Here is a 12,308-nt window from a genome sequence, read left to right on the forward strand (position 1 = left end):
ACAAAATGTCCAGGTTGCATCTATTCAGTGTGTTACATGGGAATCTGGTATAAACTGAATAAAACAGATGTGCTGGGATATTGTCCTGGAGATTACTGTTTCCCAGATCACATTTAGGCATTGTTTTAGTAGAGCTAACAAGGGTGACCCAAAGTAAATCAAAGGGATAGCTAACACTGTGTTAGGCAGTGTAAGTGCTTTAGATCTAGTAGACAAACTTGTTCTCTTGTTCCTTCTTATTTTTTAGTATAAGCATGGCCAATAATGGCATACAAGACAGAAGGCCAGAAGCATAGATTTCAAGTTTGACTCACTCCTTCATTCTGTTAAGCAGAACCGGGCAATAATTTGAATAATATTCATTTGTTTTTCATTATCAAATGTACAAATGCTGCCACACAGATTTTTAAATATTAAGTTGTAGAACTGTCATGCATGCATACTGTCTTCCTTATTCCCTATTCAGATTCAGTTTACTTTATATTGCAGATACAAATAAATATCATGATGTCTGTATAAATCTATTCTTGTGAGTGATCATAACTACATCTAGTGAAAATGCAGCTAGTGCAGTCTCATGCATTGCCCTTTCTTTCAGGAAGACTGATTTGCACTGGTCTAGACTTGCTGGCTCAGATTTTTTAATGCAGTGTGGTAAATCTGAAACACACTTGTTTTAGACCTTCAAATATTTGGTTGTTTAATTGTTCAAGTAAGATTTGTGTTTTTAAAGAGAATAGTTTACTTATGCAGTGAGTAATTTCCCAGACTACCTAATCTGTTAAGTGATGTACAAAGACCAGGAAAAATATTTTAGACATTTCTAAGACATCACACAGATAAATATCAGTAGCTCTATAAAAGCTACTTGCAGCACAATATATGAACAGCGAAGAATGCCATCCACCACTTAAACACCAGAACTAAATTATGCAGCACCTCTGATTCAAAAGCTTTATTGGATGTTGTTATACTTTACCTGCAGGACATATCTAAGAGGAAATGCTGCTCTGTTCACTATGTAATTCATGAAAATATTCTGTCAAAATTGTACATAAGGAGACAAAACAGACAGTCTAATTAATTACACCAAGTATCATAGGATCATAGAATCACAGAATCATAGAACCACAGAATGGCCTGGGTTGGAAGGGAACTCAAGGATCATCAAGTTTCAACACCCCCATCACCAGCTAGGCCACCAATCTCCAGATCTGGTACTAGACCAGATTGCTCAGGGCTCCATCCAACCTGGTCTTGAATACCTCCAGGGATGGATCATCCACAACACTCTGAACAGCCTGTTCCAACACCTCACCACTATCTCTGAGAACTTCCCCCTGACATCCAATCTAAACCTTCTTTCCTGTACTGGGGGCCCCAGACCATTGGCCAACTGAGATGCAAGATTACAATGCTGGCTTGTGTTCAGTTTTTCATCCAAAAGGGCCCCCGGGTCCTTCTCAGCAGGGTTTACTCTCAAGGAATTCTTCTTCCAGTCTGCATATGTATCTGAGATTACTCTGAACCAAGTGCATAGTGAACCTCATGAATTTCACACAGACCCACCTTTTCAGTTTAAGGTCCCTCTGGATGGTTTCCCTTCCTTCTAATCTATCAACCACACCACTCAGCTTAGTGTCATTGGCAAAGTGCACTCAAGCCCAGAGCACTGGTCCCAAGACAGCCCTCTGTCTTGGCACTGGCCTCCACCTGGATATAGTGCCATTCAACACAACCTTCTGTCTATTGCCTTCCAACTAATTCCTTATCCACCAAATAGTCCACCCCTCAAATCTGTATCTCTCCAATTTAGAGATAAGGATGTGGTGGGGGACCATGTCAAAGACCTTGCTCAAGTCCAAGTAAGTGACACTGATCACTGACACTTTGTCCAGCAGTGTCATCACTCCATCACAGAAAGCCACCAGATTGGTCAGGCACAACCTTCCCTTGGGAATAACACGCTGGGTGCTTCAGACCACCTGCTCATCCCTTACATTCCTTAACATGTCTTCTAGAAGGATCTGATCCATGGTCTTTTCAGGCACAGATGCGACACTCACTGTCATGTAGTTCCCTGGGTTCTCCTTTTTCCCTTTCTTGTAAATTGGAGTGAGGGATGTTTTTTTCCAGTCCCAGTGACTTCATCCAATAGCCACAACTTTTCTAATACGATGGAGAGAATCTCAGCAACCACATCAGCCAGATCCTTTAGGATCATAGGATACATGTCATCCCCACAAAACAATCTGTATAATACAATACTCCCTATATATACAGTGTAAGTATGACTAAAAACCACATGAAACACAGATTTGCTTCCAAAACTTCCACACTATTATTCATTTTATATATGCTTTTTTTTTTGTTTTGTTTTGTTTTTGTTTTGCTTTGTTTTTCAGTCTGAGAACATGCTTCTTTACATTCTGCGTTTGTATCTTAAGAATATGTTGCCTTAATGAGGTCATTAAATTTCACTTCTCTAAATTACAACCCATATTGTTAGGTTCTCATTCCTGGTTTGTTGTTTTTTTTTGTTGTTGTTGTTTGTTTGTCTTGTTTTTTAATTTTCCCCTTTTTATGCATTATTCACCTACAATTATACATATGAAAATCCAGAAACTTGCCCTAAATTCAATATGTTAAAAAAAGTTCCACTTTTTCAAAACTTTTCACCGTACTTATAAAAAAAGTAGAGGTGAAAAGTGACCAAGCTATTTTTTTAATTTCACTTTTGTTATGCTCTCCTGTATTCTTAATTGTACAAGAAGAAGAATTCTCTCCATATAAATTCACAAATCTCAGTGGTGGTTCTCTACCTAGCGCGGCTTATTTCTAATATAAATTCTTTATTAGCTTTATACAGTTCACATACTCCTTCAAAGCTAGCTTGATTCCAATTAGAAATAAAGTTAAAAGCCAGTCATAATGCCCTTGTTGTGTGATAAATCTTGTAAAACTACTGTCTGGAAGGAAAAGTAACACAGGTTATGAGTAGACATTTTGTGTTGTGTATACTTAACTAAATTGTCCAGCTGCATAAGGAGGAAGTTTAATGGCTATATACTGCTAGCTCTATTAAGTAAAAATTAATACAATAAATGTTCTTCTCTTTGTATCGCAAGGTAAAATTACCTCTTTCCTTTCGGTGTCCAAAAGGATTTTCTATTCTATCGTATGTCTGTCACAATCTAGTTTGGCCTTGATCATTTATCATTGTCTTTCAGTTCTAATGAAAATATCAGCAACATTATTGACAACATTAGTTTGACTGATCATGGCAAAGGGAGTGTATCCAGTGTTCTGAGACTGCAGTAGACACTGTTACTGCAGGCCAGATTTGCCAGATCTTTTCCTTAATTTTGTCTAATGTTTGTTGAACTAAGATTTTTGACATCCAAAGCATGTCATCTTCAGGTGACATTTATTTTCACAGAGAATTTTCAGTTTCTTACCTCTATTGTGGTATGTATGCACAAGCAAATTATTTTGTCCCCGGGAAGATCTATCTCCGGTCTTGCCACTACATAATGGGAATTCGGGCCTCACAATTAGGTCTTTAACAGTCCATTTGCCTAAAAGCCCCTTTGGATTTTCACTGATCATCCAGTGAAATGCTTTCTTTGACATAAACAGCAATTATGGAAAAGATTTTAATACCATACATCAGCATTAATAAGTTTTGCAAAATTTAATCTTTTAGAAAGAAAGCATGAGTTTGCTTGAGAAAAGTTACATTGTAGTAATAAAGGACTTATGGTTTTCTATAAATATATGACTTAGTATAGTATAACATTTCAGTAAGGAAAAAGAACTGCAGCTACAAAAGCATATACAGAGGTCTCTGAAGCTTCCATACAAAACTAAAGTGTAAGCCTAATTAGAAAAATTATCACTAAGAGTGTATGTTGCTTGTATAGCCCTATGAGGATTGATAATTTTTCCAGATTATTTAGGATTTTCTTTAGTGATCTTTCTGAAAAGCAATATAAAACACAAACAGAGCAAATAAACCTACAAAAAACACATGCAACATAACTAAGTGACAAAGAGAAACAACAAACTGTCTTATAAGGTACCTCAGCTGGTAAGACAAGCAATAGAATGAATTTTTAAATACATTCTATAATAAAATACAGACAGAAATAAATTTGCAAGTCTAAATATTGTATTACATGAATATTAGAAAATAAAATATTCTGCTCCGTAAAATAATTGTGGGTGTCCTGGATAGCCAGCAGACTATGAACTATCAAGACTAGTGTTCTAGACAAGGTTTTAGTAGGATATCTCTGAGGAGAGAAATAGGAATACTAGTCAGATTAGGTATGTTATATTACTCCCAAATCCAGTTCTTGTTTCCACTGTTCAGAAAAGAAACCATAGAATTGGATAATTGTATTCTTTTGGAGAGCTTAAAAGACAAAAAAAAAAAATAATTAAAAAATAAAATAAAAAAAAATATTTTAATCAACATGAAAATAGCAAATGAATCAAAAACTTTGATTTATACATTCAAATCTAACCAAACAGATCTACATTACTAACATACAATACAAATAAACCAAGCAAGGACTGTTCTATATCAAAATAATTTATTAACATCTGTCATCAGGTACTTCAAAAAAAATTTACGTACTCTGTCTCAGACAGACCTTAAAGCAGAGACTAATTCAGAGGTTCAAGGCCAAATGCCAGACTAATACATGAAAATGGTCCATTCTGACTCTCAGAAATGTGTGAATCTATGCAAGTAAACCTGATTTAAGTGGAAGACTGGATTCTTATTGACTTTCCTGTTCTTGCAGAAGGTTATAACTGATATCATTCATGACTGATATATACTGAAACACAAGGTATCTGAACGTTTACACTGTTGCAACAGATGTGATAGTGCTTACCTTTCAACAGATGTCTAGCATCTCATCTACTTATCTTACACATTGTCTACCTTCAGGGGAATCACTGTTTTTTAAATGAATTTTATTTTATTTTTTTTTTCAAAAAAGTATTTTTATTAATTATACTCTGATGCAGTCAATGTGAATTAAGCTTAATCATAATATTTCTGCTCTTTCATTTATGAGCATATCAAAGAACTAGTGAAGGAAATCCTAAAGGAGATCGGCAATTAATCCAATTTACTTAATCAAATAGTATCTAGAAGAATTATTTCTAGGAACATAACTATCTTGAACTCTTTCAAACCAGAAGAATATGCTCAAGATTATCCCTTGTCTTAAGCATTAAAAACCTGAATGATTAAAAGGCTGACATTTCTTTTTATTGGCCTAATTATAAAACCACTCATTCCTCTGTGGGCCAGAATATTCTGCAGGGTACCATTTTCAGTAATGTAAGATATCCTTAACAAAAATATTTATAAGGTAGATGCCCAGCTCACACTGTAGACTGGTAGTAAGATAACAAGCATTAGGACTTATTTGATATCTAAAGATATGGCTTTTATTTGTTTTAATAAAAATATGTGTCTCTCTGTGTACAAAGCTCATCAAACCACTTTCTATCTTTTTGCTACAGCAACAGTGAAAGTTTACATTCTTCAGTCTGTGTCTGTTTCAGTTTAGTTCAGAGAGCTCTGCCTAAAGTAAATTTAGTTTTAAGTTATTCTAAATACTTTGGACATAAATCAGCATACTGTGATCCTTGGTCTGCTTCTAAATGTATGAGGGCTGCTCCAAAAGCAATGCCTACTTTATTGTGTTGGCCCATGACATCAGGGAAAGGTGTTGGTGGTATCGCAGAAGAAGCTGAATTTACCTGCCATTATGCCATTACGTTTCACTGCTGTGTGACAGACGACAGCAGAAGAGTAGTCTGACAGAATGGCATTTGACATGGTAGTGCATGTGAAGCAAAGGGGTGGAATTGAATTCCTCCATGCAGAAACAATGGCACCACTGACATTCACTGACACTTGCCGAAAGTTTATGGAGACCTAACAATGAATGTGAGCACAGTGAAGTGGTAAGCAGTGCTGTTCAGCAGTGGTGAAGGACAGGCCATGTTCTGGACAGCCAGGAAGATTTTTACAAAAGCTGTAGGCAGGTTCGTGTTTATTACTGGTGAAAATGAATAGCTAATGGTGGTGTCCATGTTAAAAAAAATAAAAATAAAAAAAAAAAATACTGTTTTGCAGTTGAGAATTTGCTCTAACAAATGTTGTTATGTTTTTTGTATCACTCATTGTTTCCATGGAACTAAATAGGAGGCATTGCTTTTAGAGCAATTTATATAATTGTCCTTCAACAAATAACCTTTCCCTTTTTGTTTTCCTGTTAAAAACAAAGTCCTTTCTGCTGTAAAAAATCTTGCTTCATCTTTGGGAGTACACTTTGCAGCTAAAACTCCTCAGATGGCATTCATACATGAGTTCTTTTCAGTTATTACCAGTTCTGATTGAAAAGAGAAGCAAATACTTGACTCTCATCCCTTGTTTCTGCTCCCACTAGTCCAGCTATGCACACTATCATCTTGATTGTTTCTCAAATGATTTAATTTTTCGGTCCTAAAAAAACCAGCCTTGCTGTACTTTTAAATTGTCCTCAGAAAAGAAAGCAGAAGGTCACTGGTATAATCTCAATCACAAATATTTTGCAGATAATTTGCACATAATTTTACACCGGAGTTTTACACCATTCTATCCAAAAGTGAGGAAAATTTTGATTTATTTAAGGAGTTTCTAAGATGAAACCAGAGGAACATATAACTGCTATGTAAAATCCATCAAGACTAAGTTGAGCAGCAAGGGTAATAGTGCATTTACTGAGACATTTGAATTTTTGTTATTGTTACTCTGATTGTTTTAGCTTTTTATTTCAAACAGAATTTGAATCAAAAGGAAGAGCCTCATAGTAGGATAGAATTCATGTCAATGAGTTATAGGTATTTACTCCTGAGCTACTCATCCTGGTATCTTCTCCAGTCAGCAGAAAGAAACTGGAATTCATAAATTCCCCCTCATCTAACCGGCTTTAGGCTCATCCTTAGGATAAGGTAAGATGGTCTAAATCTTAGAACATTTCACACTATTGTTAAGAAAGACAATTTCAAGTATTGAAGATTTAGCTAATATTTCAAACTATTGTAAAGGCATGTATGGCAATTAAGGCATCTCGGGGTCATGTTCATCCAACCTGGCAGCCTTCTGTGATGTTATCACTGGCTGCATGGGAGGGGGGAGAACAGTGGATGTAGTCTACCTTGATTTCATTAAGGCATTTGACACTGTCTCCCTCAACATCCTTATAACAAACCGGAAGAAGTATGGAATAGATGAAAGAACAGTGTGGTATCTTGAGAACTGGCTAACAGGCAGAGCACAGAGGGTAGTGATCAGTGATGCAGAGTCCAGTTGGAGGCCTGTATTTAGTGATGATCCTCAGGGATCAGTGCTGAGTTCCGTCTTGTTCAACACCTTCATCAATGACCTTCATGAGGTAATAGCACCTACTCTCAGCAAGTCTGCTTATAGCACAAAGCTGGGAGGAATGACTGACATACTAGAAGGCTGTGCTGCCATTCAGCAAAACCTTGACAGGCTGGAGAGTTGTGCAGAGAGGAACCAGATGGGGTTTAACAAAAGCAAGTGTAGTCTTGCACCTAGGGAGGAATAACCACATGCACCAATACTGGTTGCGAAATGACCTGCTGCAAAGGATCTCTGCAGAGAGGGACCTCAGTCTCCTGGTTGACAACAGGTTGGCCATGAGCCAACAGTGTGCCCTGGTGGCCAAGAGGGCCAATGCCAATGGCATCCCGAGGTGCATTAAAAAGAGCCTGGTCAGCCAGTCATGTGAGGTGATCTTACCCCTCTGCTCTGCTCTGGTGAGGCCCTACTTGGAATACCGTATCCGGGTCTAGGCTCTCCTTTCTTATGAGGAAAGGCTGAGTGAACTGGGTCTGTTCAGCCTTGAGAAAAGAAGACTCAGAGGGGTTCTGATCAACATCTATAAATATCTAAGGTGCAGAAGGTAAAGGGATAAGGCCAGGCTCTTTTCAGCAATGTGAGATGATAGGACAAGGGGAAATGACCACAAAGTGAAGCATGAGAAGTTCAGCAGAAATGTGCATAAGAACTTCTTCATAGTAAGAGTGACAGAGTACTGGAACAGGCTACCCAGAGAGGTTGTGGAATCTCCTTCTCTGAAGATTTTCAAGACCTACCTGGATGCCTCCTGGTGCAACCTGGCCTAGGGAGACTACTTTGCAGGGGTGGGGGGTAGTGGAGTTGGACTTGATGATTTCCAGAGGTCCCTTCAAACCCTTACAATTCTATGATTCTGTGATGTCATGAGGAGTTCAGTTATTCTATAAAATTATGAGAAAAGTTAACTATAGAAGGTTTAGTTGAAAATAAGTTCTGGTCATTTTATCTGGGAAATCAAAGAAAACCCAAACTGCTGCTAAGATACCATTCTTTTTCTCCTGGATTTAAAAACTGCACAAAATCCCTGTCAAATAACAGAACTTTAAATAAGAATTTCCTTACTGTAGCACACAGGGCATAAACTTGCCTTAAAACAAAAGCAAAAAAAAAAAAAACAGAAATAAAACACACATTAAACATTTGCTTTGTCTGTACATTGTGGTTGTATGAAAAGCCAACAAGTTCAGGTCACCAGAATTATTCTGCTACCCCAAAGAACTGACTGATTTTTTTTCATCTTCAAGTATTTGCACTGTAATTTATTGCCTAATTAAATCCTTTTCAATTACTATATTCAGCTTGAAAAATAAATTCTCTTCTACCTGTTTTGACACTATAATTTTTCTTCACATCCACTATTTTAAACATGGAATAATCTCCCATGTGAAATTAAATGCATGATCCATTCAGGTGAAACACTCTACCTGTTTAACAAAAAGTACTGATGAAGCTTTCTAGATAAAAATGTACACTGGTAAAGAGTGTTGCTATGTTAAGAAGGCAGTTATAAAATGAATATCTCATTTTTGCCACTTTATAAAGTGAAAGCACTTTTTCCAGTTATTTGACATTTTCCAAAGGACCAAATTTCCAAATTGACCAAAGGATACGTCTGATTAAATGAATCAGTACTGGGGAAAAAAAAAAAAAAAAACAACTCTGAAAATCATCTACTTTGATGTTAGAATTTGGATAAATCCACTGGAACCATGAACATTAACAAAACTAAGCAGGAACGATGCAAACATGAGGAGTGACAGCCCCTACTATAACAGTCTATATGGAAGGGCTTCACAGTTAGGTCTAATGAAGTATTCAGGAGAATCTCACAGGACAATCCATTTTGTATCATTTTAATTATTAAATAGATTCTAAAAGAAAAGGTTGAAAATAATATTACAGCAGGAAATGAGACAGACAAAATAGTAAATAAAGCTGTTTCTGTTCAAACAGTTCAAACATAATGCCAATGGCTATAAAGCCTGTTCTCTGACAACTGAAATAATTCACTTATGGTTTATCAGCACAGTCAGCAAGAGGTGATAGGAGCCATTACCACCGATGCCTCACTCACAATAGGGTTTAATCAACACACTGTTGGCAAACAGTGCATAGTAACTCTTCATTCCTCGGGAAGGCAGAAACCTCTCTCTTTTAGATCTGCGTAAATTGCAATGGCTACTGGTATAACAAATGTAGATTTGGTATGAATACACATCACTGATAACCATAGCGGAATAGCAGAAGTGAGCAGCTCAGAGAAAAATGAGCTGGGTCACAAGCTGTATTTGTAGAAGTCCTTAACATTTCAGAAATCTCTGCACAAATGTCAGAGTATGCCTCCAAGACACTTAAGTCTATGAACAAATAACAGCTATAGGATGGTAGCTCCACCAAAGACTTGGGGCTTGTACTGATATAGGAAGAGACAATTTTTTTTCTAAATGTGCATGTGCAGCATTGTTCATTATACTATCCCAGTCTGGAGGAGTGGTTACAAAATAATGGTTTATGCAGTTTACACTAGCTCCAATCGAACTGACACATACACAAACAATGGGTTCTACTATAAGTTATTTACACAGGGAGGAGACTCACCTATCACTGACATATTGAAAACAAACAGTGACACACTTCTTTATACACCATCAAGTCAAAACTGTGTAAAATTGGGTAAAAGTCATTCAGCAAGACAAAAAATATATTGAAACTCTATATATTTGAAGATGGTAGACTACCAGAACTATTTGAAACCAAGTTAAATAAAAGAAGGATTTAGAAAGAAGCTATTTGTTTTGCACTAGCCATTTTTCTAGATAGTGTGTGTTAAACTTGGTTCCTCATAGTTAACAAAATGAAAACATTAAAAATACACTTCTGCAATCAGCAGCTTCACTGGTACTTTTTTTCCTTGTATCAGAGCATTCCAAATCAATATAGAAGATGATATGGGAGTAGACACCTAAAAATTTAATAGAAAACTCAATTACAAACAAAAACAAAAACCTTAAACAGTCATTTACCTCAAAATGAAAACTATAACAATGTTGATCATAGAACATTTTTTTTTGTGGGGAGGAATTCTCTGTGCAAAAGTAATTTCCCCTCTAGAACGAAATAAATTGAGTAGAAACTTGAAATAATTGATAAGCAGGAATCTCCTTAGATTTGTAAAATCAAGTAGCAATTACAAATGTATACCACCAGACTGTGACAGTGCTGGACCAATCTTGCATCAAGAGTTTGCTACATTTTCTTTTTCCATAAAACACACAACAGCAAAAGCAAGTGATCTTCTGCACTATTTACAACATTTTACTTCAGGTCACGTATTATTTCTTTTCATTTGAAGCATATATCCTTAAATCAGAAAGTTAGCAAAAACTCTTGTACACTATTTATGCTCCACTTAAGTATTAAAGTGAAAATTTTCCAGTTTTCCTTTCAAATAAGACCTTCCTGACATAAAATTTATTTTCCACTCCTGTTCCTTGGTTGCCCTTTATTTTCATAACTTCTGTATAACTATACTCCTCTGGCTATGGTCATTATGTATTAAGGCTGCTTTGCATAAATTGAGACTTATCGCATATGAAGGGCTATACTTTTAAATCTTCTTTGCCTCAAAACTATTCTTAGAATAGTTGCTGCCACATTGTCTTGTCAAAATTCATCATGCCTGTTTTTTTTTTTTTGTTTGTTTTTTTTTCAGGAAATTTCAAGAGAATTAATGTATTCTTGAAGTATGAATGTGGTAGAGGAGGGGACACTATATTAGTTGTGAACAGTTCTTGGTATATAAAGAAGTGGACCATTTTCAATCAGCCTTCTCACAGTGATTGGATAGAACTATTCTTTAACTCCCATTGGGTCGCTGTATGTCTGATAAAATGTAACTTTTCTTGGAAAAGCTAGCTTTGAGTTCAAGTAGCTGCCTATGCTACTTGTCTACAACATTACTTATTCAGATGTAATCAAATATCATGCAGAATATTATCAAATAGAAAGAGTCTTTTTAGAAATTCCTGAGAAAGCCTGGCTCATCCATTTTGCAGCTGTAATATGTGCGCAGTACTCTAATTATAGTAATCCTAATCTATGCAGCCTGTGTTATTAGAAATGACATATACTTTAATTGTTGACAGATGGCTTTGAACCCTGCATAAATATTTATAAAGTCACGCGTATTCCTACAGTTAGCAAAAACTCCAGGTATATTAGTCTGTCTTTTCAGAAACCTTTCTAAATGCACTTGCAAGCTCAGGATTTCCACTGCCATAACTATTTTATTGTTAAAGTTACCCAAAGTATTTAAAGGGATCACTTTCCTCCCAGCATGAAATAAATAGAACATAGATTATGGACAGTTTTGATTACTTTAGAAATCAGAGTGCTTCCTCAGCAGTAGATTGTATTGTGTTAGGCCATATGCTTGCAGTTATTAAATATTTCTGTAATGCTGATCATTTGTAATTAACTCTGTCCTCACTGGCCATCTACATAGCAGAGATTAACAGAAATCTTTCAATCTTGAATAACAGTTCAGAAAAAAAGTAAAAAAAATAAAAAAATTTTTTAAAAAGTGCATGCTGACATTTTAATTCAGTGCACTACTTCTTTTTCAGACCTTAGAAATGCAAGAAGAAATGCATGCAAGAAATTTGGTTACATGTGCATTACAAAAACAAAACTAAAACTAGAAAACAGGTAACATTTACAAAAAGTACCAAAGAGAAAATTGAATGAGAAGTTATACATGAATTTTTCAGAGATGTCCTAAGGTAGGATTAAACAAAAGGATCACATGAAGACTAAACAATCACACTAGTCACAGAAACTGCTTACTTATCTCTTT

The 12,308-nt window shown here is 36.0% G+C and overlaps 1 protein-coding gene across 6 annotated transcripts in view; it reads right to left on the reverse strand.

Moving 5' to 3' along the window:
• The window catches only part of GPC5 (glypican 5), a 519,876-nt gene that overhangs the window by 250,626 nt on the left and 256,942 nt on the right, over positions 1 to 12,308 (reverse strand). The gene's annotated exons all lie outside the window — the stretch shown is intronic.

This window comes from Coturnix japonica, chromosome 1, assembly GCF_001577835.2.
Source record: "Coturnix japonica isolate 7356 chromosome 1, Coturnix japonica 2.1, whole genome shotgun sequence".
Classification (NCBI taxonomy): Eukaryota; Metazoa; Chordata; class Aves; order Galliformes; family Phasianidae; genus Coturnix; species Coturnix japonica.